This window comes from Mirounga angustirostris, unplaced genomic scaffold (genome assembly GCF_029215605.1).
Source record: "Mirounga angustirostris isolate CCGP_5_RB_7025 unplaced genomic scaffold, mMirAng1.0.hap1 SCAF_10, whole genome shotgun sequence".
Classification (NCBI taxonomy): domain Eukaryota; kingdom Metazoa; phylum Chordata; class Mammalia; order Carnivora; family Phocidae; genus Mirounga; species Mirounga angustirostris.
The window spans coordinates 58,434,360-58,453,338 of record NW_026991718.1 but is presented as its reverse complement, the minus strand read 5'-3'; the positions used below and the strand labels follow the sequence as shown (position 1 = coordinate 58,453,338).

Below are 18,979 nucleotides of genomic sequence, written 5' to 3'. Positions count from 1 at the left end.
AAAAATAATTACCCAGAAGTCTGGACTCACTGTCCCTTTGTTTTCCCATAATGAATATATATATGCTTTCTCTGTACACATAACTAGAAAACAAATTGCAACTCTGCTTTAGAAATGGTTAAAAAATATAAATGGACAAGTTAATTTGGTGTGAGGATGATTTGTCCTTTTTTCCCTAGCATGTATGTTCTGGATTGAGATTTTGGAGATGAGGATTCTCCTGACTCTGTGACTATTCATGCATGGTGGGCAAGCCACTCACCTTTCCTCAACCTTGGTTTTCTTCTCTGTAAAATGTCAAGAGTAGAAGACATCATCTCTACACTTAAAGGCCGCAGTTGGAGAGCTGGGTGAGTGTTCTGATGGCATACCAGAGATAAGGTAGACAGGTATGCCCTGGAACAGCTCTAGCCAGTTTTTAAACTATTGAAATCTTCTGTATCACTTTTTAAAAACTGGAGCTTCAAAGTACCCTCATTCCTAAATCCATACCTTTCCATTTACCTGGCCCTTCCTCCTGGATCCTCAAACTCCTTCGAATTCCAGCAACTCAGGGACCTCTGGCTGGCATCCATTCTGTTTACTCAGTGCCTGACTTATCCAGTTTTAAACTCTTTTGAATATCACCTCTGGATATAAATTCATTTGCATCCCCACTACACAATGCATGCCAGCTCATGATGGAGCTAAATCATTATCCCTGTGACTAAATCCTCTAAAGTTCACAAAATTGAAGACTGTGTTTGAATTGGCCATTTTTGTATGTCTTGGATGAAAATAAAGTGAAAACCTTAAGTGAACTTTGTGAAATTTTAGCAACTTTCGTGTAATTTAAGGTAAAGTTCATACATTTATTTCTCTAAATGTGTCTCAGTTGTTTTTATCGTTTTAGAAAGTAAAGTGAATTCTTTAAAAGTTTCGTTCTAGACTTCAAAATAGCAGGACAAGAGAATCTATTCTTTTTTTTTTTTTTTTATCTTTATTGAGGTGTAAATCACATACCATAAAATCTACCCATTTAAAGTGTACTACTATTCAGGGGGGCCTGGGTGGTTCAGTTGGTTAAACGTCTGCCTTCGGCTCGGGTCATGATCTCAGGGTCCTGAGCTCGAGCCCTGCATTGGGCTCCCTGCTCAGCAGGGACTCATCTTCTCCCTCTCCCTCTGCCCCAACCCCCTGCACCTGCTTCCCCTTCTCCCTCTCTCCCCGCCCCACTCATTCTCTCTCTCAGATAAAAAATAAATAAAGGGTGCTATTCATTGGTTCTTAGTAATACGCAGAGTTGCACAACCATCTTTACAATCTAATTGTATTACCCTAAAAAAGCCCCTACTCTTTAGCTGCCACTTCCCATTTCCCCTCCCCTCAGCCACTGGCAACCACTAATTTACTCTCTGTCTCTATGGATTTGCCTATTGTGGACATTTAATATAAATGGAATTGTGTAACATTTGGTTGTGACCGACTTCTTTTGCTTAACATATTGTTTTTAAGGGTATGAGTGTATTCTTTTTTTGGAGGGGGGATAGGAGTGTATTCTTGATGTTAGAATTGAACTGAACCCAGAAGTGATCCTGCTCAAAAGTTTGAAGAGGTAATAGTGCTTGGTTTTGGTGTCCTCTGCCCTCTTCTGCTACATTCAGCTCTCCCCCACCCCCAGGCCTTCCCTCCCCAGGCAGTTTCCCAGTTCTGGTCTTATCTCCTCTTCCACAAACAAACCCCTTGTCAAATACCTCGACCTATGGAGATCTGTTTTATCTCAAATCTCACAAGCTCATTGGAAGTAAGGAATCCTATTGTAATTACTGTAGTTTTCATTTTGGATCCCTAACTAAGGGCTGGGCTCTGCACTAAGCATATTTTTATACCTCACTTTAGGTAATTCTTGATAACTAAGGAGGTGTATATTAATATTTTAATTTCATGGAGGAGAAGGTAGAAGTTCAGATAAGTAACTTCCCCAAGGCAACCCATCTATCAAATGGCAGAATCACTATGTCCATCCAGATGTATTTGATATTAAGGTCCGTGCTCTTAATTACTGCATTTTCTAGAGTTTAACACACACATTTTTCATAGTCCAGTGTCTCTGAAATTGGGATGCCTCTTACACTAATGATATTTATTATAATTGGCATTGGTTTTTTTTCTTTCTTAGTGGCACATAAAATAGCAACGCATTTTACAAGTGTTTATATCTTTGTTTTGTAAAGGTGGTACTAAACAATATTGCTTCCCTAAAAAAATTAACCTTGAATCATGAAATTGAAGGCATTAGTGACAGGAGGAGAGGGAGAAATGGGTTTTGAGGGGCAATTGTCCCCTCAACATAGCCATGTATCACATAATACAGATGCCGACCTGCTTCCTCTGTGGATAAAAGTGACCTGATAAATGCCAACCTCATAATGCCTGAATCACAGACAATTATACTACTTTGAAACCTTCAAGTTTTTTCATCTCAGTATAAAGCAGTGGTGGTCTTGTAACATCAGCTAAAGAGGGGTCAGGGTTATTCAAATAGATTTAATTGAATTTAATTTTTAAAACAGTATGAATCTCATAAAGGATAATGTTCCAACTCTGAAAATGTTGAGACATCATTGACCTACTGCAAATTTATATTAGGATATTAGATGCATAGTTGCAATGCCTCAGGTATTTCTGTATTTTCTTCTCATACTTCCTGCCCACAACATTTTTGACAAGAAAATGAGTATAAATGTTTTTGCCCAAAGAATTTCCTTCTGCTATTTTGCTTTCTGTTTACTGGCAGAGGCATTTTAAGTGGAAGGCCCTGTGACATTTTCAGAGCAGAATGAGAGTTAAGTAGAAGGAAGGAGGCCAGAGAGAGCTGGCAAGTATTCACTTAGAGTTCAGTTCGGTTGTTGTTCACCTGTTCTTTCCTTCTTTCTGGTGTTTCTCTGGACCGAGGTCCCAGGACTGTAGGTTTTCTTGTCCTATGTGGAGATTCACCCGGTTGAGCTAAAGTCAGGACTTTTTTTTTTCCTGGACCAGTCCCAAACTAGAAACTTCAAAGGAGAGGGAGAGAAAGGGGGGTGGGGGTAGGGGGGGAAGAGAAGAAGGAGAGGGGAAAGGGACAAGAAGGCAGGGGGTGTCATGATCAAGTGGTGCTTTTAAAAGCTCCCTCCTGTTGCTGTGAGACCAGATTGGAGGATTGCTCTTGAAGATAAGGATAAGACGTGGATTCTTGTCCCAACTTTACTTTATCAGATGCTGGATGACTGAGGCAAAGCATTGATCTTGGTTTTCTAGTGAGATTAATCATGCCTCTTCTATCTCACGTATAGTTATGAGATTCAAATAAAATGATGCATGTAAAAGTATTTTTGAAGAAGCTCAAAAAAGAAATACGAGTACAAAAATTAATTTAGGATGGCAAAGTGCTACGTAGCAGAATTTCTGTGACAATAATTACAATAAAACAGCTACCACTTATTAAGCACACAGTTTACATTTTGTCCTCACACTAGCAATATGAGAAAGGTGTTGTTACCAGAGATTTAGAGCTGAGCAAACAGACCTAAGGGAGTTAAGCAACTTTTCCAAGGTCCCAGTTGCTTAGTGGTAGAATCAGAATTCAAACCTGGGTGTGGCCAACTCCAGCCCCATCTTAAATTACCCTGCTTACATCTGCAATCTTTTTATTGGTCACATTTATTGTGAGAACCACAGAAAACGTAAGTGCTTAAAATGAAATAACTCATTTGGCCCACACATCTTGTTTATGAACATGGCTTTTCTTTTGTGTGTTGTTTTCGATTTATGAAACTTTTTTTTCTGCTGTAATTGACTTGGGCTGGACTGCTGAAATGTTAGCAGATAAGAGCTGAATGTCAGCAAGTGAGCAGGTCAACCTTTGTCACTAGATTTGGAAGTGACTGCATAATATTTTACCTGTAAAACATCTGGTTGTGATCATTCTCTGTGTTATATACATGATACCAAATAAGTTTGCTGAATTATAGCAACTTTATTTTTTAAACATTATACATTATATATTACATTGATACATTATATGCTACAATGTGATTATTACCATAGCATTAGTTAACACTTCCATCACTTCACATAATTATAATTTCTTTTTTTGTGGTGAGAACAATTGAGATCCATTCTCTTAGCAACTATGAGGTTTACAGTATAGTATTGTTGCAATAATCACTATGCTGTGCATTAGATCCCCAGAACTTATATATCTACTAGTTGCAAACTTGTACCATTAAACAGCATCTCTCCAGTTCCCCCATCCCCAGCCCCTGGTAACCACCATTCTACTCTGTTTTTATAAGTTCAGCTTTTTCTAGATTCCACATGTAAGTGATATCATACAGCATTTGTCTTTCTCTGTCTGACTTATCTCACTTAGCATAATGCCCTTAATTAAGGTCCATAATGGCAGAATTTCCTTCTTTCTCATGGCTGAATAATATTCCTGTGTGTTTGTGTGTGTGTGTGTGTGTGCCCACTGCATCTTCTTTATCCATTCATCTGTTGATGGACGCTTAGGTTGTTTGCATATCTTGACTATTGTGAATAATGCTGCAATAAACATAAGAGTGCAGATATCTTTTCAATAACCTGTTTTCATTTCCTTTGGGTATATACCCAGAAATGGAGTTTCTGAATCATATGGTAGTCCTAATTTTAATTTTTTGAGGAATCTCCATGCTGTTTTCCATAGTGGGTGCACTGATTTACATTTCTACCAACAGTACACAAAAGTTCCTTTTTCTCTGCATCTTTGCCAACACTTATTACTCTTGATTTCTTGGTAATAGCTGTTCTAATAAGTATGGGGTGATAGCTCATTGTGGTTTTGATTTGTATTTCCCTGATGATGAGTGATGTTAAACATCCTTTTGTGTACATGTTGGCCATCTGCATGTCTTCTTTGGAAAAATGTCTATTCAGGTCCTCTGCTCATTTTTTTTCCTCTACCCATTTTTAATCAGATTGCTTGTTTGTTTTTTTATCATTGTTGTTAAGTTGTACATGTTCTTTATATATTTTGGATATTAACCCCTTATCTGGTCTATAGTTTGCAAATATTTTCTTCTATTCAGTAAGTTGCCTTTTCATTTTGTTGATTGTTGCTTTTGCTGTGCAGAAGCTTTTTCATTTGATGTAGTCTCACTTGTCAATTTTTGCTTTTATTGCTTGATCTTTTGGTGTCATATCCAGAAAATCATTGCTAAGACCAATGTCAGGGAGCTTCTTCCCTGTGTTTTCTTCTAGGAGTTTTATGGTATCAGGTTTTATGATTAAGTCTTTAATCCATTTCAAGTTAATTTTTTTTTTTTAAAGATTTTTTATTTATTTATTTGACAGAGAGAGACATAGCGAGAGTAGGAACACAAGCAGGGGGAGTGGGAGAGGGAGAAGCAGGCCTCCCGCAGAGCAGGGAGCCCGATGCGGGACTTGATCCCAGGACCCTGGGATCATGACCTGAGCCGAAGGCAGACGCTTAACGACTGAGCCACCCAGGAGCCCATTTCAAGTTAATTTTTATGAGTGGTGTAAAATCAAAGTCCAATTTCATTTTTCCTCATGTGGTTATCTAGTTTTTGCAACCCCATTTGTTGAAGAGAGTACCCTTTCCCCATTGAGTATTCTTGACTCCCTTGTCAAATATTAGTTGACCAGATATGTAGGTTATTTCTGGGCTCTCCATTCTGTTCCATCAGTCTATGTATCATGTCTATTTTTAAGCCAGTACCAAGCTGTTTTAATTACTGTATCTTTGTAGAATAGTTTGAAAACAGAAGGTGTGATGTCTTCAGTTTTGTTCTTTCTCAGAATTGCTTTGGCTATTTGGGGTCTTATGTGGTTCCACAGAAATTCTAGAATTGTTTTTTCTATTTCTATGAAAAATGCCATTTGAATATTGATATAGATTGCATTGAATCTATAGATGGCTTTGGGTAGTATGTTGGGTTGTGTTCTTTTTATGCCCAATTTGTTGAAAGTTTTTATCATGAATAGATGTTGTGTTTTATCAGATGCTTTTTCTGCATCTATTGAGATGATCATATGATTTTTATACTTCATTTTATTAATGTAGTGTATTACATTTAGTGATTTGTGTATATTGAACCATTCTTGCATCCCAGGGATAAATCCCACTTGGTAATAGTGTGTGATTCTTTTAATATGTTGTTAAATTTAGTTTGCTAATATTTTGTTGAGAATTTTTGCAACTATATTCATCAGAGATTTTAGTCTACACTTTTTTCATGGTGTCCTTATCTGGCTTTGGTGTCATAGTAATGCTGGCCTTGTAAAATGAGTTTGGAGATATTCCCTCCTCTTCAATTTTTTTGGAAGAGTTTGAGAAAGATTGGTGTTATTTCTTCTTCAGATGTTTGGTAGAATTTACCAGTGAAGCCATCTGGTCCTGGACTTTTCTGTGTTGGGGGGTTTTTGATTATGTATTCAATATCCCTACTTGTTATTTGTTTTTTCAGATTTTCTATTTCTTCCTGACTCAGTCTCAGTAGGTTGTATGTTTCTAGGAATGTACCTGTTTCTTGGAGGTTATCTAACTTGTTGTCATATAATTGTTCATAGTAGTCTCTTATGAGCCTATGTATTTCTTTGGTATTAGTTGTAATGTCACCTCTTTCTAATTTTATTTCTTTGAAACTTCTCTCTTTTCTTAGTCTAGCTAAAGGTTTGTCACTTTTGTTTATCTTTTCAAAAACACAGCTCTTAGTTTCATTGATCTTTTCTATTGTTTTTCTGGTCTTTATTTCATTTATTTCTGCTCTGATCTTTATCATTTCCTTCCTCCTGCTAACTTTGGGCTTAGTTTGTTTCTTCTTTCTCTGGTTCCTTGAGATGTAAAGTTAGGTTGTTTATTTGAGATGTTTTTATTTTCTTAATAGATGCATTTACCACTACAAAATTCCTTCTCAGAAATGCTTTTGCAGCATCCATAGATTTTCAGGTGTTATATTTCTATTTTCGTTTGTTTGGAGATTTTTTTTTTTTATTTCTCTTTTGATTTCTTCTTTGACCTATTTGTTGTTCAGGAGTGGTTGTTTAGTTTCCACATGTTTGTAAATGCTCCAGCTTTCTTTTTGTTTTTTATTTCTAGTTTCATACCATTGTGGTTGGAAAAGATACTTGGTATAGTTTCAATCTTCTGAAATTTGCCAAGACTTGTTTTGTGGCCTAACATGTAATTTGTCCTGGAGAATGTTCCATGTGCACTTGAGAAGAATTTGTACTCTGCTGCTGTTGGATGGAATGTTCTATACGTGTCTGTTAAGCCCATTTGGTCTAATGTATGATTCAAGACCAATGTTTCCTTGTTGCTTTTGTCTGGATGGTTTCTCTATTGCTGAAAGTGGGGTAGTCCTTTACTATTACCATGTTGTCAATTTCTCCCTTCAGATCTGTTTTTACTTGCTTAATATATTTAGGTGCTCCAATGTTGGGTGTGTATATATTTACAGTTGTTATATTTTCTTGATGAATTGACCCCTTTATCATGACATAATGATCTTTTTTGTCTTAAAGTTTCTTTTGTCTGATATAAATGCAGTTCCCCCTGCTTTCTTTTGATATCCACTTACTTGGACTATCTTTTCTATTCCTTCACTTTGAGCATATGTGTGTCCTCAAATCTGAAGTGAGTCTTTTGTAGGCAGCATAGAGTTGGGAGAGCCTTTTTTCAATTGAATGGTTTGGCAAAAATTCTGTCATACAGACAGAACAAAACAGAGTCTATGCTTTCTGTGGAAAATAAAATTTGATTATGTATTCAGTATCCTTGCTCATTCATTTGTTCAGATTTTCTATTTCTTCCTAATTCAGTCTTGGTAGGTCCTATGTTTCTAGGAATGTCTCCACTTCTTGTAGGTTATCAAATTTTATTATCCAATAAAATTTATTTTATTTTCTACAGAAAGCATAGACTCTCTTTTATTCTGTTTGTCAGTATGACAGAATTCATGTATATATTTATTATATACATATAATCTCCACAATGGAAGGGATTGGACCTGGTTTCTGAGCTTTGAGCTATTCATGGGCTTAAATTTATAGCAAAGGGTCAAATATCAGAAAGTCTAACTTGTCATATATTCCTGCTTCCTCACTCCAAACTAAGCCAGTTTTGATGGAAAAAAAATTATATAATGTGAGTGTAGGTAAAAGAGCAAACAGACTTCTTTTAATAACATGAGATTTAGGAATTAAACATAGCAGGCTGAAGATCCTGTAGGAATTTCAAGTGATATTTTATAATAGTTCACTAAAGGATATTTTAAGCTTTGGTTTACATAGCATGCTACTTTATATAGTATTTTTTCTCCTTAGGATCCCAGCAAGAGGATATATTGTATTGATAATCATCTCTGCTTCCTTCCTATCTGGCCAGGTGGGAAGGGAATAAACAAAAATAATATCTAGTTCATAGGAAAAGTAGGAAAGAAACTTGAGAGGAGTAAAGGCCAGCATAAAAAAGAAATGTGAAGTAGTGAATATTTTGAGTAGGATAACCTTACATTATGGATCTCCTAAAATACAAATATAACTTGAAGATATGTCTGAATGTTTGAACTGAACTTCTAAGAATTGCTGATTTTACAGCATTTGCAAGGAGGTATCTACCACATCTTACAAAATATCTAAGGGTCTTCTTACATTCATTTATCATTTACTCTTCTTTTAATTGTACATTAGTGTTGCTTTATTCATTATGTATTTGTGAGGTATATGCCAGAGACTGGGCACTTAAAAAGCTACAAAAAGGCAGAGTTCTTGTCCTTGGGCTGCTTACCAGTTGGTTGGAAGGTCCAGATATATAAAATAATAAGAGGACAAAAGAAATACAATGACAGTGTTTCAGTAAGGAAGAAATAGCAGGGATATAGAGGAAGAAAAACAATATTCCTATTGCTACTGTTTTGTTTTAAAAAAAAAAAAAAAAAAAAACTCCTCCTAGAGAGGATTGATTCTACAAAATGGAAAGCCCCTTTGAGAAGATGAACACTATGAAGAGGCTGGCCATGTGAGGTGGAGAGTAAAAGCTGGAAAGAGTTGAATTGCAGTGCTTAATAGAAGAAATTATTTTGAAGTTCTTGGTTCAATTCAGGGGATAGTGGGTGAAAGTAAAAAATGGGAAGAGTGAAGAGAGGAGCCAATGAGATCAAGAGGAGCTGGTATTAGGTCATGAAAGGCCACAAGATGCTCACCATGCCATCTTGAAATTGTTTGTATCCTTGCAACTCAAACCTCTCTTTCTCTGACTTCCCCAGTATGTTATCAATAGTAAATTGGACTCCTCTCAGGAATTCTTTGTGTGGTGGAGTAGTTTGTTGTTGCTATTTGTGTGTGTGTGTGTTTTGCAATGTGTGTGCGTATTTAGAGAAAGGGGATTTTAATCCAAGTCTTGAAAGAAATGGTGTTATAGGATTGGTTGCAAGATAACAATTGGGTTTTAATAGGGTGAGGCTGAGCATAAACAAGGCCATTACAGACACATGTATGCACACACACATAATGTGTAAATGAGAATATTTTGGCTACATCTGGATATTCACTGTTTAACATCCCTTCTTCTTTGCCTGGAAGGGATATGTTTTCAATTCCTCTTCAAGCTACTAATGGTTCAATAAGAAACAAGGCCCAGGTCTGTGGTTTGCAAACTTATTTACAGCAACACAATCTTATCTTCAAATAAAATCTCATCCCAAAGCTGAAAATGTGAAACAGATAAAAACCTCAGTTGCCCTGGTTAAGAGGGTGGAAGTTTTGTCCTTTGCACTGCCCCCCTGCTAGCCCCTGAGAATTCCTGGGGCTTCACAGAGAACAGCCTGAAAACCACCGCCCCAGAACAAGAGAAGTGAAATCGTCTCATTGGTCTCCTTTCTAGCTTAAAATATACTAACCTTGCCAGGAGAAATTCCATTTAGCAGTTTGTGCCAGAAAATGAAAAAGGTCGATAAAATCTAGTGTTGGCAAGTGAATGGGGAATGGGCACATTCAAACCCTGTTGGTGAAATTGTATCATTGCAGTCTTTTTGAAGACACTAAATCTTTATTAATTGAATTTATATTATAACATCAATACAATATTAGTAAATAGAGAGAAATACAGCAATAAAATGGGAAAGGGTAGGGAGGTGGTAGGGGTAGGGAGAAAAGGCAGGGGTAGGTAGGAAGGCCACTGACAGCATTCTTATTATCACTTTTCTGTAACTTCCATGAATATTTACCATCCTTAATTATCAATTTCATTCCAGCAAGAATTTCTCAAAGAGTATCTACTCATCTTATAACTTTCCAAAGGCTTTGCTCACAATCTGGATCCCTGGAGTTAATACCCAGGGCAAAGTTTCATCAAAATTCATCAAAATTTGAAATGTATGAGCCATGTGATCCCTCAGTTCCACTTCTACAAATATTTCCCATGGAAATACTCATACCTTCACAAAAGTGTACATACAAGGATGCCCATTATAAGACTATAAAATCTGAAATAATTTAAATAAGGGAATAGTTAAATAAATTATGCTACCTCCATATAATGGAATATCATGGTCATTAAAATGAAAGAGATATATAGACAGAGATACAGATACAGATACAGATATAGATATAGATATAGAAGGATGGCCCGGGTACACTGTGAAGTGAAAATGCAAGTTATAAAAGAATATAGTCAATTTGATATATATATATACATATATATATATATGTATATATATTTTAAACAAGCAAGCAAAATCCACATTCTACGAAAACTGTGTAAGTACTTCTAATGGCAAAAAACAAAAAACCCACCAAAAAACCATCCAAAAAAACCCCAAACCAAAAAACCAAAACAAAACAAAAAGCCTCTAGAAAAAATGGGTAGTCTCAGGGCTTAAGGTTTACTTCTGGAGAAGGAGATTGGAGATAGAGGTAAGGGGGCATACACTTTTTATAGTATAGTTGTTTGTATTACTTGAGTTTTTTATAAGAAAGATGGACTAATTTTATAAATAAAGAAGCAATGAAGAAAGATAAAAACAGTAACATAAAATATTTTGCTTTTTTCAAGAAATGACAAGTTTCCTTTTTTCTATCAATAAAATTCAAGTAATATACCCTGCTTCCCTTTTTGCCCTGCCTACCAGGAAATCCAGAGTCAATTCTGAAGCATAAAGACCTAAAGACCTAGAATATTTGCATTTCCCTTTCCTTTTGATCCTGCTTTTTCTATTTCCAGTTATCTAACTTTTTTCTAAACCTTCCCAGACTTGTTTTTCCAAAGAGATAGGAGTGGGTTATAAAGAAAGAAAACTCTGAGCCCCTCGCTCTGAGTAGCCCACATTTCTCTGAGTACCAAACTCTGTAGGATGGGTGTGGGCTAAATGAAAGATTTTATTTACTATTTACACTTGACACTCTGATTATTGTCACCTAGGATCTGAGGGCAAGAATCAGTACGCTTGCAGCTGTAGAGAACGCTTGGCTCTACTTTGGGATTTCACTTTGTCTCCAAATTTAAGAGCTGCAAGGATAGGAGGGAACCTCTTGTGATGAGTCTTGTCTTTATGCTTGTAGATGGGTGGGAGATCATGGAAGATTCATAAGCAAAAGAGTAACTGGATCTTAACCATGTTTGAGAAAAATAACTGGCAGAGGAAGAAAGTAGTTGGGCATGTGGAAAGGCAGAGCTACTCCCTGAGTCCCTGTGGAGAGGTTGGACAATTGATGGTTAAATGGCCACACCAATTTGAAAGGATGTATTTATTGGAAGGAACTATGCGCCACGTGTCAGTTATGTCTGGTTGGGTCACTTGGTCTGAACATGGGCCAGTTAGGCATATCAGAGGTCCAATTAGACTCAAAAACGGAAAAAAGGGGTCAAGTTTCACAGGCAGCAGTCTTAAATTCAGCAAGCCATTTCACAAAGGGGGGGTTTCATAAGCAGTTCAGGGTGAAGACATCCTTGTGGTTAGAAAAGAAGGGAAGGCAGCAGTTGTCCCAGGTCCCTTGTCAGTGGCATCTTCGTCCATTGAGAGACGGGTTTCTTTTCGCTCAGCCTGATGAAGACCCATCTGCCTCACCTCGGAAGTGGGAAGGCAGTACTAAGGACACCAGTTTGGGGTCAGACCTAGTTCAGACCTTGATTCTGTCACTTATTAACTATGTGACCTTGAGCAACCTCAGACCCAGTTTCTTCATTTGTGAGAGGGGAGGTAAAAACACCCATTTCTGTGGGTGCAAGGGTAAAATGAGGGGAGGTAAGTTAATTCTAAGAACAAAGTGTGACTTTTATCTTTTATCTTGTTTTTAAATGTTCCACTTTATACCCTTCAAAAGACTTAGGGATGAAGTTGTTATTTATTAGTGTAGGCAGCCTGGGGTATCTGTTTTAGGCCCTTGCACGTTGAAGAGCTTGCAGAATTAATAGCTGGTATGCATTCTTCCTTTAGATCTGGGGATGGGGGCCATGTAGAGGGATGACAACCACCTGCCCCTCAACCCCCACCCCCTACGTAGAGGAGCATACCCCTCCTTGCTCTCACTCCCAGGAGGCCAGCTCAGCTCTGACTCTGGCAGGAGTCTGGACCTCAGACATACCCCCAAAGGCTTCAGAGTTGCTGGCCTGGGCCGCCAAATCCACCCAGCCCTCTACTCCCCGGCAGTCTTTGAAGGTAATTCCAGTGCTTGGTGAGGCTGCTTCCATCCACCAATCAAGGTCCACTGGCTCTGTAGGTCCTGCCCACCATGGAGCAGGTGTCAAAGAAATCAAAGACTCAAAAAAACATTACTTAATACTGCTGTTATGTGTTGGGTTCTATTTCAAATACACTGGGATCAGGATTTGGTGGTTTAAAATAAAGTCCATGTTAAAACTCCTTCCACCATGCCTGACAAATATGTGGGTTCTCAGCTCTTTTTCTATTCCTGCCCGGCCCTAGATGCCCCTCAGCTACACGTGGCAGGATGCTTCTCACACAGGAGGAAGGAAATCATTCAGGTTCTAGTGAAAAATCATGTCCCGAGATGGGGAAGTAAGGCTGCTATCTTCTGACAGTTCTCCTGAAAGTGGGATTCCCTCCACTTTTCCTCCTGCTCTCTCTCCTCTCCCCTCCCCTTTGGCCAGGACACTGGGCAGTGGGAGCCTCCATGCTCCGGGGCACCGCCCACAGCCTGTGTCCCCAGCACGGCTTGGCCTGGGCTGCTCACCCACTACTACTAGCTCTGTGGGGTCATTGGAGCAGCTGGCGGGCATGCTGCCCTGACACCTCCACCCCATTCCCGCTCCCAGCTCCATCCCCACCACAGCTTCACCCCCAGGTGTCCAGTGGGACTTGCCAGTCTCCTTGCTTGGCAGCAGGTGGTGTGGGGGTGCAGAGGAGGACTGCGGTGCAATCAAAGTGCCTCTGTAGGTCAGAATTTATTCACGGGATGTCCTTGGCTTAGGAGATGGACAAACACCGGCAGAGTGTAGTTGTGTGAGTACAAATACACACATGTGTTTTTCTGGGAAAAATGTCAAAGGGATTGTGACTCAAAAAATGTTACCAAAGTAATGTTGGTATCATGTGTGTGTTATATTTCATATGCATTTGGATCATAGACTTCATGGTTAAAATAAACAAGCAGGTAAAAAAAAAAAAGTCCAAGTTAAACATCCCTCCACCATGCCTGACAAACATAGGGGGGTTCTCAGTTCCTTTTTTTTTTTAAGATTTTATTTTTAAGTAATCTCTAAACCCATGTGGGGCTCAAATTTACAACCCTGAGATCAAGAGTCTCATGCTCTACTGAATGAGCCAGCCAGGCGCCCCTCGGTTACTTTTCCCTTTTGAAACATCTGTAAGGAGTAGCCTTCTCAGAGATCCCCAGGCCTCAGGTAGATCGTTTTTGCCTTTGCTGTTGTGTCCTTCTTTAACACTCTTGGGAATATTTGCCATACAGAAGAAGCTCTATTATCTTAGTGCTCTTGCTAACAGCTGAGGAAGATGGGGAAGACTGTACATTTATTGAGCTTAACCACATGCCAGGCACCTTTTAAACTGTGTCTTTTTAAATCCCTGTGCCTTTATTTATTATTTATTTATTTATTTATTTATTTATTTATTTTGTTAAAGATTTTATTTATTTGCCAGAGAGAGACACAGCGAGAGAGGGAACACAAGCAGGGGAGTGGGAGTGGGAGAGGGAGAAGCAGGCTTCCCGTGGAGCAGGGAGCCTGATGCGGGGCTTGATCCCAGGACCCTGGGATCATGACCTGAGCCGAAGGCAGACACTTAATGACTGAGCCACCCCATAAATCCCTGTGCTTTTAATCCCATTTCACATATGAAGAAACTGAGGGAGAAGAGATCAAATAACAGCATTTGAATATAGACCTCAAAACTTTTTGGATCCAAAGTCAGTATCTTTTTTACTGCACTAAGAGTTTCCTGAGGGAAAAATTTTAATTACTGGTTAAATTTGCATTTGAATACTAAAATGCTTTTAAACTCCACTCCCTTTTGGGGGGGTGGAATAAAAGGTATACTATCGCCTAAATCATCAGCATTATAGAGGATGAGAGCTCTGAACTCCCAAGAGTCTGGGCTCTTCTGGAGTTCCCTCTCTTCATTCTCCAGTTCCATGCTGGACGTTTGGGACTTTAGGTGGGCAGGAGGAAGGGGCTTTGGATTGCAATGGTGAAAGGAAAAGCAATTTGACTCTCTAAAAGATAATACATCTTGAAGAAAGAATGTTACAGGTAAACTTGACCCAGCAACAAAATTCGGGTGGCAGGAGGGGAGGAATTTACATTTTAGAGTTTTCCACAAAGGATGGCTTCTCTGGCTGATATCCAAGAATCTCAGAGAAGTGAGTTATTGGTCTAGCTTAGGTTGGATTTCCCTAAGCCAATCAACTCTAACCTGCATGTGAGATTATGTAGGAACATGTCAGCTCCTAAGTGGCCAAGCTGGGGAGCTGTGGGAGAAGAGGAGGTAGTGCAGGTAATCCTGTTAAGGTTTCCCACATTTAGACACTAGCCAAAGCCATGCCTGGGATTTGAAGGTTAGCTGTCACTGCCATGCTGATGTACCAGCTCCATCATCAATACATTTGAATGAGTAAAAACAAGGTACAATAAGTTCTAAAAAGACTGTTCAAAGAAAATGGGGTTATGGGGTGCCTGGATGGCTCAGTTGGTAGAGCATGCGACTCTTGATCTCAGGGTCATGAATTCAAGCCCCATGTAGGGCCGTAAAGCTTACTTTAAAACAAACCTGAAAAAAAAAAAAAAAAAAAGAAGGTGGGGTTCTGAGTTTAAATGGTGAATTGAATGCATGCATCTAATTTTATTTCCTCCTAAAGCACCCTATAGCTACACTGAAGAGATTCTTCAAAGATATAAACATACAAGTACAGGAAAATAGGAGAGATGACAAGAGCAATGAAATTTTGGAAGCTGGAAAGTACATGGACAAGTAGTAACTGATTTAACAACAGACCCAAGAAAGTTGGCTTCGAACTGTAGAATCTTCAGGAGGCTCAGGAATTGGCAGCATCAGGTATGCCTAGGACTGGGGTAAAAGGTAGACCTCAAATAAGGAAGAAAAAGCTACTTGAGAAGCAACTGCATTCCTAACTGCCTTTTCTCTCTTTATGGTACCAGATGACTGTTCTTCCCCCATGCTGACAATCTGAAGGTTTTGTCTCTGTAGAGAGTAATATAGATGGTCTGAGAAGGGCTTCTTATTGGGGGGAAAATGAGCTCATATATTCCGACTCTCCAGCCTTTTTTGCTCATTTGTGTCTCAGCCAGACTCTCCACCAGGGAGGAGACAGGAATATACCTTTCTGGGAATCTGACCAGAACAAGAAGAAGATGTAAAAATACTGACTTCAGTGTTGAATACTGAAAGAGCCCACTCGGGTCACCTTAGAATAAAGTTCAAAGTCAGCAAGCCTGTCCACTTGCTCAGTGCTTTAAGTGTTTTTTAGTTCCCCATTTTTAATTAAGAGCTAAGAAATAAGGATTATCAGATACCTGAGGACAGTCCCCAACAAAAAAGATAGAGATCCAAATAAATACAAAAACAAAACAAAACAAAAAAACCACAAACACCATGGAGCAATAGTGACTATGCAGGGAGGAGAAAACAAACAAACAAACAAACAAACAAACAAACAAACAAACAAGAATTCCTATATCCTCAGATAAGAGAACACCACATATATGAAACAGGAATAGGACATTATAAGAGAGGAACATTTTTAAAAAAGATTTTATTTATTTATTTGACGCAGAGAGAGAGAGCACAAGCTGGGGGAGTGGCAGGCAGAGGAAGAGGGGCTCGATCCCAGGACCCCGAGATCATGACCCAAGCCAAAGGCAGACGCCTAACTGAATGTGCCACCCAGACTCCCTAAGAGAGGAACATTTAGAGAATAAAAAGAGCTCTTAGAAATTAAAGACATAATCATGAAATAAAAAAACAGAATGGCCAGAATGTAAGAGTAAGGATTTTCTCAGAGACTAGAGCAGAGTAGACAAAGAGGAAAGAGTAAGAGAGTGAGAGTTCTGGTCTAGAAGGCTCACCATCCAAATAATAAAAGCTCCAGAAAGAGAGAACAACATAAATGGAGCAGAGAAAATCATCTAATGAAATAATTTAAGAAAATTTCTCCTGAATGAAGAACATGAGTTGTCAGATCAAAAGGGCCTATAGAGTCCCAAGCACAGTGAATGAAAGTAGACACTCACAATGGCACACCATAAAATTTCAGAACTCTGGGGCAAAGAGAATTTATATAAACTTCTAGAGAGGAATAAACAGGTACCATAAAGGGAATTAAGAACCCAAATAACTCCAGACCTCTCCACGGTGACACTATAAATAAGACGAAGGAGCAATATTTTTAAAGTTCTGAAGGAAAGTTGTTTCCAATCTAGAATTTTATACCCAGCCAAACCATTAGTCAAGCAGGGCTGCTGTATTACACAACTCCAGGGAGCAACATTCAGATTACAGTGTTGTATAATAAAGTGGCTTACATTCAAGTATGAAGAGAGAGCAAAGACATTTTCAGATGTGCGAGTCTCAAAAGCTTATTTCCCACACATTCATAGAAAAAGACTACCGGGGAATGTGCTCTCCTAGAATAAGAGAGTAAATTAGGGAAGAGGCAGGGCTGGTATTGCTGGCATCAACCCATGCTGTTGTCCAGGCCCCAGACATAGAAGGGTCCCGTACCTGTTTGATGCTCTGTTGTGACCATCTTGAAATTCTTGATTTTTTAATAAGGGACTCTGCATTTTCACTTTTCACTGGGCCCCACAAATTATGCATTCCAGTCAGGATGTAAGAAACAGGTGATCCAACTCAGGAGTGAGGCAAGGGGAATTCTCATGAAGAGAGTGAAGGGAGATTCCAGGACAGCTATCAATCGATATAGAGGAAACTATCCCAGAGAGAAACATGAGACTCAAGAGACAGATATGTTGGTGGCTGCTATAGCCAAGTTTCCACTGTTATTTTACCCTCTTCTCCAACCTCAAGATAGAATGCTTGAATGAACCTTGCTTAGATTCTAATCTGTGTTATGACCATCTGTTGATAAAATTCCTGCTCTCTTTTCCATGCCTTGCTACCTGGATCACCTAAGGATACTCATTTCATCTCACCAAACTTTCTGCTTAACCCTGTATCTGAGAGCTGGAGGTAAGGTAGAAAATAGAGAGCATCCCATACCCTCTGACATAGTTCTGCCCGACATCAGTATCGGGCTCACCTGGCAGCCTTGCCACATGCTCTGACTGTGCAGAGCCTTGTGTCTGCTAGGACTAGCTTCCAACCTGCTCACTGACTACCCCAGAAAGGGCTCTTGTAAACTCTCAGGGGAGCTGACACTAAGGGATAATGTTGCATTCATCCCTGAGTTTTCAATTAATAGTGTAACTCTGATCTTCTTTATGCAACTACCAAATTTTCAAAACTAAACAATATGTTGTATGGGGCATAGAGTCATAGGTGGTAAAACCATAAAGAGAGCTGGGAATGATTAACATAAGAGTGTGAACTGGTAGTAACCTCTGGGTTGCCATTGAGGAGGAGTAAGTGGAGGAAGATGCAACTGTGGTAGGCTCAGGGGGCCTATGAAGTATTGTTAATATTTTATTCTTAGACTAGGCCGGGCGGTAAGTACATGAGTATTGAGTTTCATTCTCCTTTAAGCTGTATATTTTAATAAACTCTTATGAATGCATGACATAGTAAAAAATATATATATAATGAATGTCAATGCCATTATCATAGGATGAATTTAATCAGTGGCCACATTTGGCCCTTGACCTACAAAATTTCACATAGTCCTTTCATCATGGAATTTCAAATAAAAGACCTTAGACCATCTGGTCCAACCTCCTTTTTTTTTGTAACCATTATTATTTTAACTGGCCTTTGATATATCCTCATATATAGGTTGCAATACTTATAAGTTCATGTTGTTTTAAATGTTTGGTGAATTAGACTTTCTACTGGTGTTTCCGCCTTTCTCCTTCCCCTGGGTCCTTTATCTTTTTGAGGGGTGTGTACTCAAGATTTTCTTCATTGGCCTTGATAATTCCATTTTGCTCAGCTATATGGCTTGGGGTGGTGGATGGGGATACTAAAGGAGCAAACTGCTTTTTACTATCAAAGTTCTCCTGCCTTTACTTGTCCCAGAGAATGTATCCATTTGGCATTTACTCCATTCAATGCAAAGAGCTTAGGGACCTGGAATCTTTTTGCCAAATTGAGTATGAACTGACTCACTGACATATTTCTCAAATGATCCATTGGCCCAATGAGTAACATCCTGGAAGAAGCATGAGTTATTGTTAGTCACAATTATTCCTTCACCTTTCCTGGATTGTCTTTGAAGGCACCAGGCATCAGCAATATCTGTCATCAAAAGCTCTTTTGTCTGCAGTTTCTGTGATTGCGTTCAGCTTGTTCAT

The 18,979-nt window shown here is 38.9% G+C and overlaps 1 protein-coding gene across 1 annotated transcript in view; it reads left to right on the top strand.

Annotated features, from left to right (window-relative positions):
* Nucleotides 1-179: 179 nt before the first annotated feature.
* The window catches only part of EHBP1 (EH domain binding protein 1), a 445,131-nt gene continuing 426,331 nt past the window's right edge, over nt 180-18,979 (top strand). The window contains exons 1-2 of the mRNA XM_045884913.2: nt 180-350; nt 15,352-15,548. The gene's annotated coding sequence lies outside the window, so the exon portion shown is untranslated. The remainder of the gene's footprint in view (nt 351-15,351; nt 15,549-18,979) is intronic.